This window comes from Amblyomma mixtum, chromosome 3 (genome assembly GCF_055824585.1).
Source record: "Amblyomma mixtum isolate Tamu chromosome 3, ASM5582458v1, whole genome shotgun sequence".
NCBI lineage: Eukaryota > Metazoa > Arthropoda > Arachnida > Ixodida > Ixodidae > Amblyomma > Amblyomma mixtum.
In genome coordinates, this window is record NC_143014.1 from 297,186,313 (window position 1) to 297,211,848 (window position 25,536).

Consider the following 25,536-nt stretch of genomic DNA (forward strand, 5'->3'; position numbering starts at 1 on the left):
GCAGCGGCATGCTTTGACCTATTGTCACGCTAGCTGCAGGCATGAGGAGCGACGATGGGAAAGAGATGAGTTGAAATGGCTTTCCTGGAACTTGGGTCAACCGGACGTTGAAGTATTCTGCATCATGGGAAAGTGAATGCTCGCGAAGCTCGCAGCAGTGATAGTAGAAAGTGTACGTACATACATGTATGTGCACGGGGTCGCGAGGGGCTACCTTCTTTCCCCAATCATTCATTGGGTGTATTTTCCTTTCCCCAATGGGTTATTGGGTGGATGTTTGTAGAGTACCTGATTGGTTATTCTCCCACCGAGGGCGGGGGCATTGGTTTTAAAACCAGCTGCTTCGGCAGGACCGAGGGCTGGTTTCGTCCCGTAGAACTACGAGCCAGTCAAGTGTAAATATGTTTTCTCCTTGCTTGTATCCTCCTTTGTGCTTTTAATTGTTATAAAAGTTTAACCTCTCCAGAAGTGTCCTCTTGCAATGTGATTGAGCAAAACGAATCTGCAAGACGTCAAGAATCCTACAACAATCATCATTAACTAAATTTCCCTCTACGAGATCAAGAGGGAATCCAACTGGCGCAGTCGACAGGATTTGCTACGTCTTCCTGCTCGAGGTATCTGACGGAGGGGTGGAGGATCAAGTCGGTGGACAAGCTGCAGAGCGGTACGTCCTAAAGGAGGAACGTCAGCGTCACAAAGCGACGTTGAAAGCTTCAGAGACTGCTGGTCATCGTCAACGGGACGTAGGAGGCTCAAGTCGGCGAGGAGCTGAAGGAGCCAGGCGACCGACGTGTCGTGGAGGTGCCTAGTCCGTGAGCTGCGGAAGGAACCAGGCGTCCCCGTTGAGGTTCAAGAGAAGAACCAGGCGACCAGCGAGTCAAAGAGGCAGGAGGTTCAAGTCAGCGAGCTGCTGTGAGAGCCGGGGCTCAACTCAACTCATCCGCATCAAGGAGCCCGCTGTCGTCACTCAGGGCGACGAGAGTACCGTGGCAGAGGAAAGCAACCTGCGAGGTAGGATACCTTTCTGCTTCCTCCGAATTCACCATGTCGGTGTAGTGTTTTCGTGCTATAAATGATAGCACGGAAAAGGGAGATGGCTGCCGTACGGTATAATTGGGAGGGCAAGATGCGATGTTTGGAGATTGAGGAGGCAGAAAAGCTGCTTGAAATTGAGAATTTGAAACTCATAATTGAGCGAGAAAAGATAAAGCTCGCACAGATGCAGTTGAAAGTAGGACAGGGAACGAAAGCTGGTAGCGAGATGTTATTCGCTGCAGTTCAATGTTTTGACTGCATGGAATTTGGGCATCTAATGATTGACTGTCCGAAATCGAAGCGAGAACAGCATGTTCCCGTATTGAGAATTACCTGTGGGCCAATGGCTATAGGTGTGAGAGCTGCAGCATTTAGGCAGCAGGGCCCAACCATGTGTGCCGGGCCAGCAGAGATGGCTGAGGGCATAGGGGCGTTAGTCACGCCTTTGAAGCGCTGCTTGTCGGAGCAAGCTGAAATAGAGGAGACCCAGAAGGCACATGAGTGCATTGTTGGTGAACAGGAGTTAAGCATTGTGCCAGAGCAGGTTGGCGCTAACTCCGAGGCCGCAGTAACGCTCGGCGAAGAGGTAGAGCAGGCGCCAACAGCGGGAACGCTCTTTGCAGGCGGCGGGAAGCTAGCTCTCAAAGATGAGGTGGGTAGCCAGCCGGAGCTGACACTCTGCGCAGTGACAGCAGATGTAGTGGACGGTGTAGCGAAGTTGGTGACACCTGAGACGCACTCGCTGTTAGACCAGATAGAAAGAGAGCGGCTACATCAAGAAAATGAGAGAGCTGATTTGGAAGAGCATTTCAAAATTCGAGACAAATCTGAGACGCCGGTAGAGCTTGAGGCCAATTCGGTAGCTGCAAAAGTTTTTGCAGCAGATTGTGAGCTAACAACGAGCGATGAGGCTGCATTTGATGCCGAGGAAGGAAAGAATGCGCATTTGATCACTGCAATGGTTTTCGAAGCTGATAAGGAACTGCAGGATTGGGATAATGCATCTGTCCCTGTGGGTATCAGCGTGGAGGAGAGACAGTGTGTTTCATTGCCAGAAGTGCGCAAGCAAGCTGATGGAGTCAATTGTGAGAAAAGAAGGCTCGAAGGAACGATTTTCTTTGAAGCGTACATCGGTGGGCAGTTGTACGAAGAGCTAGCGCTACTTGAATCTCGATGCAAAACTGCATGTGAAGTAGCCGATGAGAGGCCTGAGCGAACTGTAAAATTGAAAGAAGTGGAGAATGCAGACGCGAGGGCAGCAGCAATCTTCGTGGCCCGCAAGGAGCAGGTGTGCTCTATTGATGCGACCGTGGCGGCAGCCTTTGGAACCGGTGTTTTGCCGGATAATCCGGAATTTTTGTCCAAACTTCTGGACAAAGCTCTAGAGAAACGTTTGTTGTTTCGTGATGTAGGCGGCTAGAAGTAATTTCTGCCAGTTTGGGCACCGATCTGACATGGTGGATTCTGGAATGTGCAGATTGGTTTCCAGCCTTGTGTGTGCGGGTTGAAATATCCGCTGTGTGCGCGCATGTGTGTGTGCTGGTGTACTGACCGGACAGCCGGCGCATGTGTGCGTGTTGGTGGACTGACCGGACAGCCGACGTACGTGTGTGTGCGTGCGTATGTACTTTTGTTGTTGGACACCGTGGCTGAACTTTAATGTCCCACTGACAACAAGTGTCTGTGTGACATTCTTGGTTGGGAGGAGTGAAGTTCGCGGTGCTGTAGTTTGTTTGCCGCATCCGGTCGCTTTATGGGAATGCCCATTAAGTCCTTTTTCTTAGGCCCTCCGCACAACCGCACAGAAAGGGGTCAGTGAACCCAGCGGGAGAAGGGAGGCGCCGAATGGCGGGGGATTACAGGAGACGTCAAACTCCCCTCATGGACGGAGTCGTTAGGCGGCATCCTGTGTGCACGTGTGTACGGCGAGGCTGACCCGCGTCACAGTGCGTGGCTCTTTGTACCATGTCTGCAGCGGCATGCTTTGACCTATTGTCACGCTAGCTGCAGGCATGAGGAGCGACGATGGGAAAGAGATGAGTTGAAATGGCTTTCCTGGAACTTGGGTCAACCGGACGTTGAAGTATTCTGCATCATGGGAAAGTGAATGCTCGCGAAGCTCGCAGCAGTGATAGTAGAAAGTGTACGTACATACATGTAGGTGCACGGGGTCACGAGGGGCTACCTTCTTTCCCCAATCATTCATTGGGTGTATTTTCCTTTCCCCAATGGGTTATTGGGTGGATGTTTGTAGAGTACCTGATTGGTTATTCTCCCACCGAGGGCGGGGGCATTGGTTTTAAAACCAGCTGCTTCGGCAGGACCGAGGGCTGGTTTCGTCCCGTAGAACTACGAGCCAGTCAAGTGTAAATATGTTTTCTCCTTGCTTGTATCCTCCTTTGTGCTTTTAATTGTTATAAAAGTTTAACCTCTCCAGAAGTGTCCTCTTGCAATGTGATTGAGCAAAACGAATCTGCAAGACGTCAAGAATCCTACAACAATCATCATTAACTAAATTTCCCTCTACGAGATCAAGAGGGAATCCAACTGCAACTGCGCCACTTTTTGAGAATTTCGCGATACTCAAGGATTCAAATCTATATAGGCTGAAGGTAAAGCATGCTAAGTTTTTTGCACTACCATTTAAAATAGTGACGTAATCGACGATTAAATTTTGCACTTCTCCTCAAAGCCACAGAGGAGTGCGGCGAAGTTCAGTGTGACGTCACGGAAGGTATGATTTCAAATTACTGCTACCGTCAGCCACACCCTGCCGTGCATCGTTGGACGCTGCAAACAATGTTCGGCGGGCTTTGACTTCGGTGGCGTTGCTTTTTTCCTTCAAAGCAGGCGTTTATGCGTTGGAAATGTACGGATACTTTCGATGACGTCATTATGCGTCCCCCACTTAGCGTTGTGCGTTGCGGAGAAGCTTGAAGGCCGTCGAAATTTTAATTGGTTATTACATCACCGTTTCAAATGCTAGGCCAAAAGGACTTCGCATACTTTACTTTACCTGGAATTTTCACACATTCGACCCTTTTGAGCTCGTCGATTTCTATAACCTATGCAGTTGCCGCTTAAGGATCCCCAGCTGGTAGAAATTATTCCGGAGCCCACCCCTACTGCACCTGTTCCGCTTTTTTCTTTCACTCCCATCTTCCTCCCTCTTTTAAGGTGCGGTTCAGGCGTCCATCAAGAAGTGAGACAGACTGCGCCATTTCCTTTCCTCAAAAACCACCATCAAAACATTGTTGGGTCCTCGCGCTAATATTTCGTCTATTTGTGGGAAATGACGCAAAGAAAAGGAAGGCGTTCTCAATCGGTACTAAAATGACTATAAACGCGCAGTTTTATTGCGTGTTTTCTCCTTTCAAATGACGCCATAGATATTACAATACATGTATCACTGTGTGGTATTCGCCTACTGCCACTAAATAATTTAGAAAATAATTTTTTCTGCCATGCTGTTTTGGTTTCATTAAGCGAATGATCGCTTTGACGTGAGTTCAACACTAGGTCACGTGAGGCACGGGAAAACTAATACAAACGTTGATACGTTGTTTTGACTCACTGTAGCACTTAAATCAGCCGACTTCAAGACCTATAATTACAACGAACGACATATCAGCAGTTATAGTGCCGTTTTATAGCACCTCACGCGACCTAATTTCCACTACACGTCACAGCCATCGTTATGTTGGTGAAACCGAAGCAACGTCAAGAAGAAATTCAAATATAAATTATTTATTGCGTGTTGGTGAACACAACGCGGTGCTCCATGTACACCAACGTCTTACGCATCGTTTGAAAGAAGAAAGCACGCAAGCAAAAGTTTGGTGTCTATTGTACTCTATTGAGTTAGAGCAGTCCTAACATTTTGATTAAAGATTTCCGCAAATATGTAAAAGGGACTAGTAATAACTCAAGATTTCGCATAAACCTAACGTACAAGTGTTTAGAATTGGCAGTAGTACATTACAGAAGCGTCAATTAGGCTTCATCCCAGGCACCAGACCTCCTGTAAATTTGCTGTCGCATATACTGGGTATGATTTTCGTACTTCCCAGCGCAGACAGCTACAGGTGGGTAAATCTATGCGATAGAACATCTCATTTTGTCGGAAAACAAGATGTATGCCTGGATGCAAAAAAAGTGGGGCTGAACCGGTCCCGAACCGGTTCGGAGCGGTTCCTTTGAATCGTTCCGGTTCGGGTTCAGTTCCAAGATGGCGAAAAAAATATGGGTTCGGTTCGGTTCCGGTTCCGGGCGAAAATTCGGGTTCGGTTCCGGTTTCGGGTTCGGGTTCAGTTCCGGTTCGACACCCTGCAGACCATCCTCCTTGATGAGGTTGGCTGGCTTCACTTGTCTACATTGACCATCATGCGATGCGTTGGCTCTGACTTGGTCTCAGAGTTGCTTGTTTTAGGTATTGTCAACCTTTTTCTTTATAAGCTCGTGGTCTTCATGCAATGACTTACATGGACATTAGGCAGCAGTGACAGTCTCTCAACTGACTTGAGCCGTTACGTTTGGAGTTCATTGCTTCTAGTTGTCAAGGCTTCCTTGCGGGTGCTTGAAACCTTTGGAAACCCTTGATTGTAAAAAAGGAACTTTCAGGGGCCTTGAGAGGCCTGGAATTTCCATGGATCCTTGAAAAAAACAATTTTTGAGGTATTGAAGGGTGCCTTACTTTTTTGTCAGGATTTCTTGCCGGTTTTGTAATGTTTACAAGATTTCCCCTGGCGTAGTGCTGAACTTTTCTGAGGTGAACTGCTTGGGAAAAGGTTCTTGGACCAAACCGTTGCATTGACAAGCCAGTGATTCGTTTTGCCATCAAGCAACCCTAAATCTGCCTCTTGTGATAAAAGCCCGCTTGTGGCCCTTTTTACTGAAGTGATGGTCTTGTGGTAGAGCATCCGCCTCGTATTCGGGAGATGCTGCGTTCGATCTTCAGTGCTGCCAGGTACCCCCGGTTTTTTAATCTGTATAAGATTTCCTCCATCCTGTTGCTTGGCTTTTTGGGGTGAACTGCGTAAGAAAAGGGTCGTGGACCAAACCGTTGCATTGATGGGCCAGTGTTTCGTTCCACTGTCATGCAACCCTAAATCTGCCTCATGCGGCAAAAGCCCAATTGAACACATCCAACGTCACCACAACTTGTTTGCAAAAACAGCCGTTGCTGGTGATATACCTGTATTTCATACCTTTTCTAGCTCATGAAAGCTCCATTGTCATAAAGACAGCCTCTTTATATTTAACATGGTAATCTATCTGTGCAAGCAACTTCAAATTGTCTTCTGTGTTCTTTTAGGTGATGGGAAGAGAGCACAGTGGGTCGAGGAACAAATGCGAGGTGCCAGTGTCTTAGCTGAAATCAAGAAGTGGGTTGGGCAGAACATGTACTGTGAAGGCAAGATAACCAATGCTCCCTTTGGGTTATGGAGTAGGTTCAGAGGGAAAGTAAATGTAGCAGAGAATGGGAGAGAGTTCTTTGGGTGGACGAGATTAGCAGGGATAACATGATTACAGCTGGCACAGAGGCCTTTGTCCTGCCATGGATAGTGGCTGATGATGAAAAAAAGGGTGCAAGTGGTTCTAGTTGGGTTGTGGCTAGTTCCAATTGGTCTTTTTTGACTGGGGAGTGTTGAATCTGTTCCACAGCAACTCAATCCACCACTGAGCGTCTCAGCACTGGTAATGAATGCATGTGGGCATGTGTATTCACACCTCATGATGCAAATAGTTGTATGGTGTTCACATAGCTGGCGATTTTTGGTCATTTGTGAGATGGCTCAGGAATTATTCTTGCGATAAACCCCCGCAGGGGGCATCTGTTAAAGCAGGTGTTTGTGTACTCTGTGACACCATGGACTCTGCATGCCATAGCCATATCCGGGAAAAAGGGGATCCCGGTGGTTGAGCCGACACTGGGTGTTCGGACCTTTAAGGGTCTTCGGTGGAGGCAACACACCACTTTGGCCCCAGTTTCCTGTAGACGACACCTACGGGCTGACCCACTCAGGGAAAATAAGCAGATGCCTTTTCCTGTCCTCCTGTCCATCGTTCGCTTTCTTATCATCTTTCTCAAAACTTTCCTGTCTTGTTCTCCCTTCTTGGTTTTTCTTTTTTCATGTGCAGCTAGGGTAACCTTGTGTGGTGAACTACCCTGAGTTACACCATATTTGGTTATAGTTTGGGTGTACAGCTGACACAAAAGAAAGGTAGCCTTCCCCGAATTCCACATCATCCATAGTTACTTAGGTGGAAAATATGCAAGAATCATAATCCCGTTTCTTGTATCAGTGTGTTTAATAGATGTCGTAGGCCTTGGCTACAAGTATGGGTGTGCAAATATCAAAATTTTCAAATACGAATATGCAGAATCAATGCGTTCAAATATCGAATCGACTGTAGAATATCTGTCCAGTGAAAAAAATGACAAAATATAAAAGAAATTGGCGGACACTGTTGACCTTGTTTATATCAGAAAGGAAAACTAAATTAAACTCCAATTGCATAGAATTGTAAGCTGTTTAGCTAGACAGCGTAAAGTGTGCAGCATCTAATCCTGCCATACATGACGAATGACAATGGCCCTGCGAAATTGAACACAATGAGGTGAAGTATGACTGCGTATCAACAAAAATGACATAATATATAGCAGTACCCTGTGCAACTGGTAGTATGGTTAAATAGATTGGGCAATGAGGACCTTTGCAAAAATAGTATAAAAGGGCACTTGACTGGTGGCAATGAAACTAGTACAGACTTTGATGCATGGAGATAAAGTGCTCGACATATTCGGAAAGTAAACGTTTGCTACACAGAGACACTACCCCCTGCAGCTGAGCACTCTTTCACATTGGCACAGAAGTAGCAGGGATGGCCAGGTACCGCATGCACAGTTTGCTCAAATGGGGGTACATGGGAAGAAAAATGGGAAGACAAATCAAGTGAATATGGACCACCCCATGGGCGCGTTGAAGTTTGCAGTTGATTTAGTAGTTGAAAAGTTGAAATGAATGATCTAGAAAGATGCCATGAATGTGAGCACCCCAGGAGGAATCCAAAGGGTAGCCCCATGAAGTGTGAGCACTGTTGAAATCTCCAACAGGGGTGCCCAAGTGGTTGTTGCAGAGGAAACAGATCCAATTGTGCTCTTGAAGAAGGAAGGCCCAGACCTTGTCTTTACCATCACGCAGGTGGATATTCACTTCAGATGACTTATTAGCAAAGGCTCGGCATTGCACCACCAGAGGTGATGCACTATCAGTGGCGAAGTCGGAGAGCTTCAACAATCAGGGTGGTCAACTGCTCCATGAGCGCCATTATTTTGTCCACTGCCGGGGTGTGCACATTTAGTGGGACGTCGACACCAGTATGTGGCACAGTACTGTTTGGAGATGCTTCATGAGGAGGTAGCTCGTTTGTTATGTTTCTCCAAGATGGCTGTGAGCGCCACTGTCCTCGGCATTTTGCGAGTTCCTCTAAATCGTTTATTACATTACCAGAATCGGAATTTAATCCTTACCGGTGATTTTAATCTCCCTGCCATCGACTGGGACAAACCGTCGTATGTCCTATGTGCCTCATGTGATGTTATTTTAGATCTGATATTTTCATTAAACCTTACGCAAGCTGTTCGTGAATACGCCAGAGAGCCATCTGTTCTAGACCTAATCTTTGTTAGCCAAACCTTTTTCGATGGAGTGCTTGATGTTGAACCGGGAATCTCAGATCATTGTCTTTTATACTTTTGTTGTGCTTTGCCTGTTTCTTCAGGGATGCATCCAGCTAAAATGATAAAGGACTATGTTTGTGCTGATGATAATGCAGTTATTGACACCTTACAATCGCTGTTAAGCAGCTCTTGTGGGAATGACGTTCATAGTTTATGGCATCACTTAAGAATGCAGTGCAGTACAGTACTGAACATTTTATTCCACTTAGGAAAGTGTACATCAACCATCGCAATCCTTGGATAAGTCGAGAAATTCTTCAACTGAAACGCAAAGTGAAGCGATGTAGGAAGAAAAAGATACCTTCCTGACAACAGTTCCAACTACTGAAACAGAAACTTGCCTTAAAGTGAAAATCAGCGAAGCTTCATTATTTTAACGTTATGCTCCCTGAGTCCATCAGAAGTAATCTCCAAAAATTTTGGAATTTTTTAGGTCGAAAGAGTGAGCAGTTGAGTAAAGTTTGAATTGATGCTGACGTTGTGACTGACTGCACAATGATTGTAGAAGGTTTTACCTCCTACTGTCAAAGTGTGTTTCTGACAGAGAGGGCAACTACAGCTAGAATTCGAAGGGAAGATACTGGTAATGTACCGGCTATTTCTGTGAATGATGTTCTGTCCATGCTGCATAAACTTGATGATAAGAAATGTTCTGGTCCTGATGGGCTTGCAAATGCTTTTCTTAAACATTTTGCAACCCAATTATCCGAGTTTTTAACAAAGATATTTCAAGTTTCTTTACTTTTTGGTGAAGACCAGAGAACTGGAAAATGGTAGGCATTGTACCGATCCATATAAAAGGAGATAAGCTAAGTATTTCTGACTACAGACCAATTTCAATTACTTCTTGTTGAAAGTTAATATAACACATAGTCTCTGGTTACCTTAATTCATTTCTAGCTAAAAATAACATTTTATCCCCTTTGCAACACGGTTTCAGGAATGAATTCCAAGTTGTTCTTGCTAAATCCGGGCAGGTTGATGCTCTTTTTTTAGAGACTTCCGCAAGGCTTTTGACAGTGTTTCTTATAGCAAACTCATTTTTAAATTCAATAGCATTCGCATTTCTACTTACCTTGTCAACTTGATTCATGCACATCTTAAACACAGGAAACAATATGTAGACGTTAATGGCTGTAGATCTAACGATCTTCCAATTACTTCAGATGTACCCCAATGCAGCGTCTTGGGGCCACTGTTTTTCATAATCTATATAAATGATCTGTTGGCTTCTATCCTCAAAAATCTCTTTAAAGCTTTTTGCAGATGACTGCATACTTTTTAAGACCATAAATAAACAGAAGGATGATTACATCGTGCAAAATGCGCTTCTAGCTGTTCATCAGTGGTGCGTAAAATGGGATATGCAATTAAACCTTGATAAAACTGTTCTCTTACGCATTTCACGCAAAAAAAATTTTTAGCCCTTTCTCTTACAGCCTGCTAAATCATTTAATCCACGAGGCCGCTAAGGATGGTAGGTTCACCGCGGTAGTATTGGAAGGGCGATGAACGACAAACTCACAGCAGTTCGACGAGCCCAGAACGTGATGAATAGTGGCTTGAACATAATGGAGAGGGATGGCATTTATGTCAAAGCGCAATGTAGGCTTGATGGTGACGCGGAACAGTTTTGAAGTCGGTAGACGCGCACCTGAGGCGCTACTCACCGGGGGTTTCTGTTGAGGTGGCAGGGGCTCAGTCGGTTCAATTGGTATCCTTGGTAGGGAAGACACAGTTCCGTGAGGCATCCAACGATGTGTCAGTGGCTCGGCCGGTACTGTTGACTTTGGAAGGGGAGACGTAACTGGAGCCACGGGCACAATTCTTTCAAGCAGTGCAAGAGGCACGGGGGTGGTGGAGCTATCCATGTCACAAATCGCAGAGTCAGAAGACGCTCCAGCAGGGAAGTCCGTAGCCGTTGAAGCTTGCAGTGACATGGAGGCAGGAGAAGACCACATGACTGCCACCGATGAAGCTGAAATGCCACAGGTGTGTAGCGCAGAGCTAAGCCTAGCTTGAGCCTGGGGTTGTCGGTTAGGTTTTCTTACTTTAGGTTTCGCCCACCTTGCTGGAAATCTGTCCAGGGGGGGTGTCCTTGACCTCCGTTTGCACAGAAGGCAGTTCGTAGCCTTCCCTAGGTGACCGTGAACAGGGGAAACAAGAATAAAACACAGAGCTCAGAACAAACACGTCTCAGCTCGAGCCCTTCTTCTTCCTCCAATACCACATTTGCCATCTGAGGTTTCCAAGCACTGCAGTGTTCCAAAAGTAAATGGAATCTGGCACGAAAGTGAGGGACACTTTTCAGTACTTGAAATCACTGTCGCTGTAACAGTGGCTTTAGTGCCTCCATGAATTCACTTGCATCTTTCCACTCCGAAGAGTCCAAAAGGTTTTTAGCAATACTATGGTTGCCATCTATGGTTTCAAGGCAGTGCATTACTCTAAAGATAAATGAAATGGAATCTGGCACGAAAGTGAGGGGTACTTTTCAGTATTGAAATCACAGTTGCTTCATTCAATGGCCTTAGTACCTCCACGAATTCACTTGCATCTTTCCACTCCAAAGAGTCTGAGCAATCAACAGTTGTGTCATAGGAGGCAAGCTCAAGTGTGACGACTTCTTTGAACTCAAGCAACCGTGAAAGCATAAGGTACAGACTGTTCCACTGTGTCTCAATGTTGTGAACAGTGTAAAGCACGTCCGTATTCGGCTGCTTCTGCCAGTCCTCGAATCTCTTCTGTGCTTCAGGACTCTGCTTGTAGTGTCCAATGATTGCACTTGCTTTCTTGCGCAGCTTGTTCTTTGTTGGTGTGCACGACCTTGCATCACTAATGGCCAATGGAAGCATGTGAACAAAGCATGGCCGCTCCAACCATGGCAACATTCTGCTGCAGCTCGAATGTTGTGGCCATTGTTTGTTGCAGTGTCCGTGACACAATCATTGGGTATCTCCCACTTGGCGCATTGCAACTCTAGTAAAGTGGCAGTGTTATTAGACATGTGAGCTCAAGCCTTTGGCGCATGTTCAAGGTGAACTGTATCATCTTGCACTGTGAAGTGGGGAAGTGGCAGGTTAGGCTTAAAAACTCTGTGCCTAAAAAATCTTCAAGAGCATTGCGGATATCATCTCTTAACTTTGCTATTGTGTTACTGTACAGGGAATGGACAAGCACGTGCACTAGTTTTGAATTTGACAGCGAGTTATATACCAGCACCATTTTGTTCATCAGTGCACTGAGGCCATGGTCTTCGACGATGCTGTATGGGTGAAGATCCAAAGCAGTCATCTTTGTTGCTTTGAGATAAAGTGCATTTTCTTTTTAATATGATAGCGTTAAAGGCCTCGTTACCCAAAAAACCTGGCATCGGCGTTGTTGGTGTTGTGAGCGAAAAATCACGAGCAAGGTTCTGGCGGGTGGTGCCCAGGGAGCAACTGAGGAGGTAGGTGGGCCGCCTAGGTCACGTGACCTTACGGTGTGATCACAACCTGCCCACCAGATTGTGAGAAAACTGGCCATTGTGGCATGTGGCAGTTAAATTAATGATTGGTTGCTCGGGAAGAGGAACCTGGGCCGTACAAGGCCCACTACTGGGAGCACCTGCTGTCACAGGGTAGTGGCGCATTGCTTAACTGCTGCCCCACTGCACCAAGAGTGGTATGAGGACTTCCAGGGATCTATGTATGTAAAGGAGAGAATGACCTTATGCATATATGGCAATTAACCCATTACGCTATCGCATGATACCCTGAAAGCGAAATTTAAGTGTCCGCTCCAGTTTTTTTTCAGGCAGGGGTTGTTGTTTGTGAACTAATTCACGCAGCATTGGTTGAGTTTTCGAAAACGCTTTTGCGGCTCTTCTATTGTGGTCTGCCATTATTGATAGATGATGAATGATTTTTATGCGTCGTAATTGTTCCACTCAGCCTTTGTAGAACACATTCTCACAACTTGCACTGCGCCGTTGACAGCGAAAGTTTTGAGTAACACTCCCAAAGATGGCTCTTCCCACATTTCTTCTCCGATTGTCTTAGCGGTGCTACTTACCGATTGGCTTGGTGGTAGTTGGTGCTACAGAATCCCTATGAAATGTAACAGGTGCTTAGGTCAGTGCTTAGGTCAGTGGTTGCAGCGGTGAAATACAGTCTGTGATTGGTCAGACTAAGCAGGCTCACTCTGAGTGATGGCATTGTGACTAGGTGAATGACCATCTTCTTCACAGTTTGATTTACTTTTCTCGTAGGCTGTTCTTGTTACCTTGCCCACTCTGCTTGGCCCTCAGACTGCAGCATTTGTTAAATAAATAAAATGCTTATGTGTGCATACGTCCTGAAAATAAGGTCCCTGCTGGGGCACCCCTGGTACCCCATAGTTACTACGTGCACTTGCAAAACTCTGTTCAATTATAAACCCTCATCCATGAGACCTTTACTACTCCTCTTCGCAGATATACACCAAGAGTTAGGAATAACGGATATCTTCATAATATTGCGTCAAGACAAAATCCAGTGCCCCCCTGGTACAGCTTCATTTTGTTTATTTGACTTCAGATTAACACATTTTTGTAAAAAGCAAACACTGCTCTAAAACATATTACATATTACAAGAATACCTAGCTCTAAAAGAAAAAAATATCAACTGTACAGAATTTCTTACAGATGGCTCAAAACTGATAATTATATTGTAAGTGCTGTTGTACAAGGGAACTGGGAATAAACAGTAAGGCTGCCAAACTGCACATTCATTTTTACTGCCAAATCTTATGCTGTCTGTGTAGCTATAAGAAAATTAATCAATCAGGATATCAAAACCACTTTATCTATACTGATTTTCTGAGCTTACTCACAAGCATTACATTTCAGAAATGCAGCTGAAGCCTTAATAGGAAGCATGATTCATAACATTGGAAAATCCACGTCACACGGATGCACAATAAAATTCTGCTGGGTTCTGAACCGTGTTGGGACAGTCAGAAATGAGAGAGCTGATTTATATGCTGCACAAGCTTGGAAGAAGAAAATTTAAAAAATGCTCATCCCATTCACTGAGCTCTATTACTGAGCCAGAGTACTCGGGTTCGAACCCGACCGTGGCGGCCATGTTTCGGTAGAGGCGAGATGCAAAAGGTGTTCGTGTGCTGTGTGATGTCATTGCAGGTTAAAGATCCTCAAGTGGTCGAAATTATTCCGAAGACCTCTGCTACGGCACCTCCTTCTTCCTTTCTTCTTTCACTCCCTCCTTTATTCCTTCCCTTAGCCTGGTTCGGGTGTCCACTGAGATATGTGAGATAGTTACTGCGTCATTTCCTTTCCTCAAAAACCAATTTTCAATTTCAGTCCCATTCAGAGATTGCATCAAGTTAGTACAGCATAAGTTTATTTATTTAAAAATTATTTACAATACAAGGGCCCTCATGCGAGGGTATTACATAAGGGGGGGGGGGCGAGATCAATGGCAGGCTAAATGGAATAATGGAGCAAATATTATGCTGCATCTGGTAAAGCCCACCGTAGGAGAATGGAAGACATGCGCACACCAAGAATGTTTTTCTGAAGTAATTTAATGCCATCTTTGTATTGGACACATGCACCTGATACTTCTTATTGACAAAACAGGACAAACTTCTGTGAGAAGCGGGGTGGTGAGCTCACAGTAAACCACATTTTATTCTCATGCCACAACTTGAACATCTCGGGAAAAAATATCTTACTCTATTCTGTAATGAACACATCCCTTTCCACCTAAGCTTGATCCTAGAAGATAATGCACTGGTTGAAACTTGATCTGTTTTAGTTTCCTGAGAGAAGTACCACTTCTAAACCATTTATAGTGTTAAAAAAAAAATCTAACTCCCTCCCACCAAAGAGACACAATTAACCTTGCAATAAGTGTATGATGGCCTTAATTGCTTTTGTACCATAAAACCCAACAAAACAAAACACAACTTTTTTGACAAACATCTAATTAGGTGCATACATTTTGTACCTATTGTGGTAGCTAAATATCTGATTAACTACATACATTTCATACCAGTCGTGGTGGCCCAGTGGCTTCGGTGTTCGGCTGCCGATCTTGAGATAGTGTGTTCGGTCCCGGCTGTAGTGCCCATATTTTGGTGATGGTGAAATTCAAAACTACCCATGTACAGTGCGACATTGGCACAAAGAGCGCTAGAATTCACCCGCAGTGCGATGTTGGCACATGTTGAAGAGCGCTAGGATTAACCCAGAGCCTTTCACTGCAGCGTCCCTCATAGGTCATGTGTCACTTTGTGATGTTAACATCATCACAAGTGGCACATGAAGCGACACTGGGTAGTGGGCTTGGGGACAGCTCTGCAATGCAGCTCACAAACCTGTTCCATTTCTGCCTCTTCCAGCTCAAGACAATCTCCAGCCCAGGCTCCTCCACGGCACCTTATCAGTGCTGCAGGCAGACAAGCGTGAAGTAACGTGTGCTCTGCTGACTTACAAGTCGTCACACTGACGCCAGTCCCTGTGGCTCCCACTAAGTGACTAGTGCCGTCCACAGCTGGTCATGGGGACAATGCTACAATGCGGCTGACAACTTTCTTCTGCTTCTGGCTGTTTCAGGTTTTTTTACATTTCTTCTCAACGCTCACATAATGCATTCCCTGTTGTGTTCCCATGCCCACAGCTGCTTTTGAACTATGTGCATGAGTGTTTCTGTATGATGAAAGTGTTGTTGTCCATGGATGTTGAGCTGAATCCAGGGCCGAATGACAAAATGCCTTGAAAAACTGCCCCACGGGCCCAAAAATCTCCATATAGCAAAAGCGATGCGGTTTTAGCATTGCTTCATGATCTTAGAGACAGATCTGCAAAAATTGAAGGACAGACACTTATATTTAATTCCCTGCAAAGGCTCACAGCCAGACAGAAAGAATTGAGTAGACAAATATCTTGGTCAGCTTTCGTTCTTTTTGATAGTGAACATTGCAGAATGAAGGGACATACGCAAACTCTGTATTAGTAGTAGATTATTTTGGATTTGCAAAGTTTACTTTATATGAGTTGTATAAAATTAACATATCCAGCATGCCTTTGCCCGAATAATTTATAGACTTTTTTTTGCAACCTCTGAGGCTTCACCGGTGCAGGACACAACACCTGCTTTGTGCTGCCGTAAATCTCGGAGTGCTGCTCGGTCGACAAGTTGGCAGTCGGAATGGTTTCTAACTATGCCTATGCTACACCTGGCCTGCATACTTCAAGGTTACAAGCTGTGTTTTTTTTTTGTCTCCTCTGTGGCAAGCTGCAATTGAAGCATTTGTGTGCACATTCTTTTTTGTCCCAGATATTAGAAAATGTTCCAAGTTGCATCTCCTTCATTGCAATCAGTACAGTACATGTGGTACTGCAGATGGCGAAAAGCCTTAGGACAAGCTTTGATGTGAGCAGCGATGAGTTCTATAGATCGTTGGACCATTGAAGGAAATGCGTGAAAGCACTAAGTGACATTCAAACCATATAGTGTAATTAATTCTGGTGACTGGCTATTGGCAATGGCCACGACAAGCTGGCCCAAGCTCCAGGTGTGCCAGTAGTTACTAAATCTTTAAAGCAATCCACTGCACTCCACTATACAGCATCTCTCATAACCCATATGCAGCTCCAGTAGGTTAAACCCCACACCATTGGTTGTGATAATTGTGTGGCTCGTAAATGAAGCTGATCTGCCTCTTACAAAGCAAAATCTTACACTTGCTGCTTGGTCTTTGTTTTCATATAACGTGAAAAACCTTTTTTTAATGCTGCTTGCAATTCAGAAGTTAAGATGTTCTGCTCAGCATATACAGTCAGGTATACTATGCCATCATAAGTGCATCTTACAAATAAATGAAACCTTGTGTATATTAGACAACATTTCTATTATGAGTGGATAGATTGTCCTTCGAAAGATTGGTTTTTATGAGCAGTCAAAGTCACACTATATCATGGCAGCATCTAGAATGCACCATAATGGAAGAGCAAGCAGATATTTTATGCTGTATGGAAGGCTTTTGGCTGGAGCCATGGCCTTGCAATGAGCTCACATTAAGTTTGTCTTCGTGCTGAATTGAAAAGGTCCAATTTTTCTTGCCTTCAGTGCTGGTTCCTTTGCCAGTGTGGCAAGGCCTTGGTGTGTAAATATTTTGCTTCTTTCTTTTTCTTATTTTTTAGAAGAAGAAACTTTGTGCAGGTAAGAGTGGGAAGAGTTGTTGGTCTTAAACTGATCAAAAGGAGTGTCAAGCTTAAGGAAATAATAACAAATTTGCAAGAGGGTATAAAACACAAAGGTTGTATATGTTTATTTGGGTTGTCTGATGGATGCACTGCTTTCAATCCATGTCTGCATGGTAGATGTGACTTCCACATAATGGTACTTGTCGCAGCCCTTAAGTGTTGTTACCCTCAGCCCACAATGCTTGGTGCTGTGCTAGCAGCATGAAACGATTTTAAGCCCCTGTTGCCAGTGTGCCACAGGTGACCTTGGCATCAGAACGGAGGAGAGCAATGAACCGAACCTAAAAGAACATAGGAAAAGCTTTCCTTCGCCCCCTGGAGTCTATACATTCTGCGTCTTTATAGTTCTGTGGTAGGTGAAGCCAGTGCATGGCCCGAAGAAGTTGTCCTGCAGCTCGAGAGGTGCGCACGCAGAACTGACGGCACTTGATGAGAGAGGTGACAGCACCGCGTGAGTTTCCATCATTATGTAATGTGCATGCCAGTGCCGCATCCATCAGTGCAGCCATTAAGCCACTCTAATTTGTTCTTTGAGGTGGTGGTCAACGAAGTGCAGGTGGCAGTGTCCGGCCCAGGTGCAAGTGTGTAGCAGGGCTGATGTCGGTGGTTGCCATACATAAAAAGTGGGGAAGAAAGCCGAGTGCGCTGTCGCTCACAAAGAAAAGCTAAGGAAAGAAAAACAGCAACTGAGAAATGCTCCTAAAAACTTGAGTGTGGTTATGAGTATTTGTGAGGGTGCACCTTTCCTGCTGTGCATTTCATTGCTTACATCTACTCTCAAAGAAGAGATAGTCTGCGAATTTATTTGTCCTGTTGTCCTTTTATTACACTTTTCTGTTAATATATCTTCATTATTTTTTACCTTCAGGGTGCCTGGCACACTGGGTGGCATACTGGGCCCATGGGTTGTCGTACTTGTCTCCTGCTTTGTTTACTTTTCAGAGAAGGGCAGTGCTCATGGAGTGGTTGTTGCTGTTTGCCCTGGTCTACATCTCAGCTTCTACTGATGCAGGTGAGCCCATGGTCTGTTGCCAGTCTTACTTGGGTTATTTTGCATATGCCTCGATCCACCTTTGTGTATCTTTGTCCTTTTAATGGCATCTACCAGTTTTAATTTCCTTTAGTCTCGAGTCTGCTGAATTTTCTGCTGAGTCAGAACTTTTGACCACAGATGTTTGGATACGGTCTTGGGCAAGGAAGGGTGTGCTAATACCGTATATACTCGTGTAAGGGCTGCCCCCGTGTAAGGGCTGTACCCCCAACTTGTCCGCCGGCAATTCTAAAAACAAACAGTGAGCCAAAAACTGTTTCATGCGCGCATAATTTTGGCCGCATAAAAATCGCTACGACCACGAACGCGTCGTCTCGCGCATCATGCTTGGCCTGGTATTCCGCACACGCGGTCCGTCATCGACGCTAGCTAACTCGGCGCTCGCACCAGAAAGGATTGACAAAACGTTATCCTGTTTGTTGTGCCTCACCGTGCAAGAAGATGCGAATGGCACGTTTTTGGGCGGTGACGCGCCACTCCAAGCCGTCACAAGTGCCGCACCTTAGGTGGATCTTAACTTACGATCACGTGAAGTTTCCCAGTAAAGTAATACAGTGATCAAGCAACTGCTAGCAACCTGTCTTACTGCAGGTGGTAATCGCGCAGATCGCGCGGATTCGTCGCGCCTGCGCTCATTCATTATAAAAATGGGTATCGGGACGCGTAATCGGGGCTGTGCTGTAGCAGAAATTTTTAGTGGAAAAACGCCGGTTCCATGTAAGGGCTGTACCCTGTGAGAACCGCGGAAAAAAAGTGCGGCCCTTACACGAATACATACGGTAATGAGCTACTTCAAAACGGCATAAACTTTTATATTTCTTCATTTGTTGTGGCATAATATTCAAGCTTTTGCTTTTAATTATCAAACCTATAGTGTTGTGCCAGTGTCCTTTGGAGCATTGTAGGAAGGACATGACTCGTGCTATATCTATTTTTACCACGAAAATAGAAGTGTATTCCTACTACTGGTCTGCGATACTCAAAATTTCAGATAGTTTACAAGTATTGTTTGCTATTTGGTTCAGCTTGTGCCACATTTTTACTGTTCGACATATTTTAGCTTTTCAATTTTTTAAAAGCAACAAGCTTAGAATTTTTTTCATCATTTCTTTGTCATTTATCTAAATAGGAGTCACACATTGTTTGTGGCAGTTGTTGAAATTTACCCCTTCTTACAGACCCGTGTACTGTGCGATGTCAGTGCACGTTAAAGAACCACAGGTGGTCGAAATTTCCGGAGCCCTTCACTACGGCGTCTCTCATAGCCAGAGTCGCTTTGGGACATTAAACCCCATAAACCAAACTAAAGGTGTACTGAAGAGGAATCTGAACTCGTTTTTTTGCCGCAGGAACTCAATCTACACATTCGCAGCATTCTTAGATACTTCGATTTATTGCCCTGTGCTTCCAATTTTCCTAATTAAATCAGATTAACGTCCGGCTCCCGCCTTTTTTTTTTTAATTCCCCGCATACGGTGGGAGGAGTCGACCAATGCATGGAGTGCCTTTCAGGCAGTCGCGTGGCGACTTTGCTTTCGCTTTTATTTTGTTTCTTCTATGTTTCCGTGAATAAATAGGTCTAGTCAGAGACTACATAGCTGCAAATTAGGCCCACGGAAATAAAAATACGCGTGGACTCTTTGCTTTCGCCGATCACTACATATCGCTCCGCTGATGGCAGAACGGAAAGCCGCCGCGGGACTGGGTGAAAAGTTGGTTGGGTCCTCCCACCGTTTGTGGGGTATTAAAAAAAAAAAGACAGGAGCCCGACGTTAATTTGATTTAAAATATGGAAATGAGCCACACAGGGCGATAATTCGAAGTTTCCAAGAACGCTCGGAACGTGTAGGTCGAGTTCCAGTGGTAAAAATATGGGTTCAGATTCCTTTTCAGTGCACCTTTAATACTTTCGAGCTCAATTAAAACGACCGCAGCACAAGGGCGGTGCTACCGTCAAAACATGCATTACGGCAGTGGGACTGCGTCTCAGATACGATGAACAACTGTGGCAGTGTAAATCAGAACGTGCAAGGAGGCACACAGCAGATGGAGAAGCTTCTCCGGGCCCACGTGATACCCTCCGCCGAAAAATACATGGGTACCCAAAAAAATGCAGTACAAGTAGGCCAGACATTGCGTTCAAAATGGCACAGTTTTTCCAAATGCTGCTGTCGAAAACTCATGCTCTGAAAGGCGACACCTGCACTGGTGAAAGCCACAGCATGATTTTATGTTAACATCCTAGTGTGCACGGGGAGGAGCGGCAGCGACCGGCAACGGCCCTTTCTCATTAATAAATCTAGTGCACTGTGATGCTTTGGGAGCTACGGTTTTGTAAGCTATAGCCCGAGCACAAAAGATCGGATAACGCGTGACTTTTAATTTTCATGCGACAAGCGGGCAGCCAAACATAAGGTTCGATGACACATTGCGCACAATTTGCTCGCCCAGCGTCTTTTTGAGTGTGACCATGACTCAGCAGAAAGTATATAAGTTCCAACTCGTGGATAAAAACATTGCAACGCACCGCGTGTTGCCTTCTCTAGCTGTGGTAACAACGTTCTTCACGTCACCAAATGGTTTATGAGGTTTAACGTCCCAAAAAGTGGCTCAGGCTATGGGGACACTGTAGTGGAGGACTCCGGATAATTTCGACCACCTAGGGTTGTTTAGCATGTACTGACATCACAGAGTACACGGGCCACTAGAATTTCGCCTCCATCAAAATTTGATCACCATGGCCAGGATTGAACCCACCTTTTTTCGGGTCAGCAACCGAGTGCTATAACCACTGAGCCACCGCGGCGGCTTCTTGTTACCAAATGCCAAGTTCAACATCCAGCCACCGGACATGGGTGCCATTCATGCACTCCAGATTTCCTATCATCGGTGCACCATCGAGCTCATGCTGATAGCAATTCATACGCCTGCGATGTTCCGGTTCAGTTATCTTTTTTTGCTGCTGTGAAAATGATTAAGGCCATCTGGATGAGACTGACTGCATAATGCATCAAGTATTGGTTCCGTAATTTAACATCCACGGGATTTGAAGCATATGGATTTGTAGCAACGCGTTGTTGATGGACAGGTGGCTGGACATGAAATAGTCTGAGATGGCTTCGTTGGCGTGGATCTTGACACGGGCATCACAAAGTCAGACTCTGACGAAGCCATTGTATGCGAAGCAGGAGTGCTGCCCAACTGCAGAGAATCTGAGGATGAGGAGGCCAATCTCCCACTAGTTGCTGTAAATGCTTGAGCTACTTCCTGCCCTGGCGTGGATTATAAAGTTAGTATGATTGCTCTTGAAGGCTTGAAAAGCGCTGTGTTGTGATAAACATAATGAGCTGTTGTAAGAAATCAGTGCCTGTTTCGTTGGACTTCATATTTCTGGCTCTAAAATGAAAAGTCTAATTACTACGAACCTCAGATACAAAGAACGCAATTCGCTTAGCCGTCAAGTTTGTTATAAGTGGGCTCGACTGTACTTCCACTGAACTTGCTCCTTTTGCTTGAAGCATCATTAGCCAGTGCACAGTAGATAGGCACACCTTGCAGGGCTAAGTGCTGCATGAACAGCGATCACTTGGGCTGTGCTTCGGCGTCCAATCTGTCTTTTTGTATTGCTTAACTAAAATAGAAGGGCTTGCTGCCTTCATGCACAAGACAACAAAGGGGATTTGCTTGCATAAGTATGAAGCAGCTGTTATTTTTCCCACGATGGTTCTGCTGGTTTCTTCAACATCTCCAAATTACTGGCTAGGTCCTCTACCAAAACTGTGAATGACTATCTTGTTTCTGTTCTTGTGCCTTGATAGCCTTGACTTCTTACTGCAACACTGTTTGGAATCTGGCGGGAATTGCTTGACCACCCTCTCTTTTCCCGTCCACAGATGCAGAGGTACACCTTTTCCTTCACTGGGTGTGCTGCTATCAGCATTGATGGAGGCATTCTATTTTTGTTGGGTGTTTGGCATTAGATGGGTAACCATCTAGCAATTTAGAGTTTGAGATCTCCTACACTTTTTATTTCCTTGAGGTTATTACTCATGGCTAACACTCCTAGATTCCTGCGATTCTGCAGAAAATTGTGGATTTTATCATTTGTCGCGGAATTGTGTGTTAGTAGTGACACATGTATGTTTATGATACTGTGTTTGTGGACATCAGTTGGAATAACACAATGATGTGAATGTGATTAATGTAATTGTTTGAATTCTCTGGAAACGTGGAACCAGTAACTAAGTTCTGCTTGTGCTTTGAAAGGCTTCCAAGTGCTGAAAGTTATGTCGTAAAGAATTATTCCACAGATATCTTATGTGAGCGTTCTGATAACCCTGGGAAGCACGAAAATCTTACTGGGACGTCCCAAGCGTAACTTTCTAGCCACTTTCTGCTCAACCCAGGAAAATACTTTCTATGTCTGCCTGGGACCTCGCATGAATCTGTCACGGGTACTGTAGATTGGGTCTGTATACTGTTTTTTTTTTTTACTCTCAAGTTGTTATATAGCACAAATGTTACTTGCCTTGAAGGGGAAGATCTTGTGTCCTTACCAGAAAGTGAAGGTAATACAACTGAGAATATATTCTGCGTTGTTTCTTTGCTTTCATAACCATGAAACGTACCATTAGCTTCCCTCCACATGAAATAGGCCTAACACCTGATCCTTTTGTTTGCCTGCTGTGAGAAATTTCACTCTGCAAATATCAAACAGGTAACACAGGTGAGAACAAAAGATGCACAGGACACTCTTTCGTCGATCACAGCAGACGACACTTTTCGTGGAAAAAGTATATGAGAGAGGTTATGTGCATGTCACACCGGTCTAACATATTGTCATGCTGTGCAGACCCAGTTCATTTGTCCTTTATCATTTTTTAGCCCCCAGCTTTTAAGCTCTTTTTTCATCCGTGGATAAGTGCTGTGTTATCCGTAAGGTGTGAGACCTGTATTCTGATAACTCTGCCTCCGCTGCATAGTTGAGGTCACAGCTGCAATGTCTGTGTATCATTAGGTGAGCGCTGGGCTGAATGACGGTTGTGTGAGCACTTTTGTTTAAGGACATTTTATTTCTTCAAATTGCCTTAAGAAATTAGAGTGGAGTCAAGTAAGCGTGGTAGCTGGAGATCTCTTGTGCTGAAGTAACCCAAGATGATGTTCCTGGGATTTCCTCTATGGCATGTCCCTCACTGGGACCTCAGAATATGTCCCAGTCAAGTGCAGTGTGGTACCAGGACATTGGTAACTTTTTAGGATATCCCTAGGTTAAGGCACTTTAACTAAGTTGCTCCCTCACCGACTCAAGGAAGTTGGCAGCAACACATCTGCAATCTTCTATGTGATGAGTCACAGTACTGGTGGCTGCTGAAAGCAGTATTGTTGTATTTGCAAAACTGTAATGCGAGCATAATAAGCATATTTGTAGTGGAATTGCATGTTGGCAGACAAATCTCATTTTTTCTTACAATTGTTATATGGACTTCAGTAGGAATGACCGAACGATGGAAAGTGACTATCTTATAATGATTACACAATGGGGGGGGGGAATTGGAGACATCTGAAAAAATATTCTTGCAGTTATAAAATAATCCCAAAAAAAGATTGGAGTTTGCAAGCATGCTTGAACCGATAGGAGTACAGACACCTAACTTTTGAGTGCGTGTTTTCTTCTTCGTAGTGATGTGTAAGGCATTATTATACGCGGAGTACCACGTGGTATCCTCCTACAACTGCTAAATAATTTATAATCGAATTTCTTTCTCGTGCTATTTTGGTTTCAACAACCGGACAATGGCTGTGACATCAAAGACAGGTTATAGGTCACGTGAGACATGGAAAACTGCAATATAATTGGTGCTTCTTCATACGTTGTCGTTCCGGCTCTTGAGGAAGGCTGGCTTCAGCACTGTGTTGAATTGAAATGATGAAGCAGCGATTATATCACAGTTTTTTCATGCCACACGTCACCTATAACCTCTCTTTGATGTCACAGCCATCGTTTCGTTGTTGAAGCCAAAACTGAAACATCATGACAGAAAAATTTGATTATGAATCATTTAGCGGTGTTGTGCTTGGTGGTCGAGACTGAGGCTTTCACCGCATGAGGACGAAGTGGGCAGACTACGGAGGGAAGCCTTCAGGAGAAGCAGTAAACTTGAAGAGTTATTTACATTCTTACAACATAAACAGGGAGACCAAAAGTCAAGGAAGAAGCTCTCTGACACACTCCAGATTGCAGCTGATGTTGATGTTCCCCGGGAACCTAACTAGGGGACCCCATGCTGGCCGAGGGTCCAATGGGACTTTAGCCTCTTCATAGGCTCTGCCCTCCCCACATGACTGTGCACACACCACAGAAACACGTGCTGGCAAAGCGGAACTTTGGCGCCCTGCAGTCGCGAACTCTTTGGTTAGCCGCTGGCCGACCAGGCCCAAAGGGTCGTTGGCTGCTATGCGGCGATCTTGCCATTTTGAAACACGAGATCTGACGGCTTGCACCGGTGGACTCTTCAGGAGGGAGGGACAAATCAGCCGTGTCCATGCCTGCTTTGTAGGGCTGCTCAGGGGCACACGGCAATGGGTTGGCGCCACTGTCGCTTCTGTTGTCACCACCACTCGGTGTCTCCTCCGTCGGTCCACAGGCATGCACAGTTCGGGAGAAGCGCCGCATTCAGCATCACCAGCGAAGGGGAATTAGATGCCTTTGTTCACGGCGACGCTGTCGCCAGTAGCCGCCTCACACCAGTGTTTCTTGCACCTTCTGCGAGCAGCAGCGCTTTTAGTCACGGTAGCTCAATGGCGCCTGCCTGGCTCGCCTGTTACCACTGGCTGGGCCTCCGACCACAACAGCGGTCATAGGCAAATACCACAAGGTGATTCATGCATAGTAGTGTCTTCTGCATCATTATAGAGAAGAAAACATGCAAAATGACGGTGTTTCAAAACTCAAGATTGGTCGAAACGTTACGGTGTCATCAAAGGCGGGAAGCTACAAAATGCTAACCAGTAATGGTTAGTACTAGTGCTTACTACTGCACCAACTACAGAGTATTAGAACTGAACTGAAATATAATTTTAATAAAATAACATATGATTGGAATAAAATTGAAATATAATTGCGTCCGCCACGGTGGCTCAGTGGTTGTGGTGCTCGGCTACTGACCCCAAGGACGTGGGTTCGATCCCGGTCGCGGCTGTCGAATCTAGATGGAGGTCTTTCTTTCCTTCTTCCTGTCCTCTCCGTGTCATTTTATTCCCGCTAGCCGCAGCTCAGGTGCTTCAGGCTTCGATGGCAGATGCCACGGCTAGCAACATCTGTTCCTTCATTTTTTATTTTCTTATTGCCAATAAATAACCACTAGCAACAAATTCTAGAGGCCCGTGTTCTGTGTGATGTCAGTGAACGTTGAAGAACCCCAGGGGGGTCGAAATTTCCTGGACGCTTCACT

At 45.2% G+C, this 25,536-nt stretch overlaps 1 long non-coding RNA gene across 3 annotated transcripts in view; it reads left to right on the plus strand.

Annotated features, from left to right (window-relative positions):
• LOC149355317 (uncharacterized) overlaps window positions 1-25,536 on the plus strand; it is a 76,214-nt gene that overhangs the window by 44,740 nt on the left and 5,938 nt on the right. The window contains exons 2-5 of one of the 3 annotated variants that reach the window (XR_016291488.1): window positions 15,168-15,381; window positions 15,909-16,023; window positions 17,380-17,485; window positions 17,977-18,046. This is a non-coding gene — a long non-coding RNA (uncharacterized LOC149355317). Of the gene's footprint in view, window positions 1-15,167; window positions 15,382-15,908; window positions 16,024-17,379; window positions 18,047-25,536 lie in introns of all 3 variants that reach the window. The other 2 variants (XR_016291487.1, XR_016291489.1) reach the window with 2 other exon arrangements.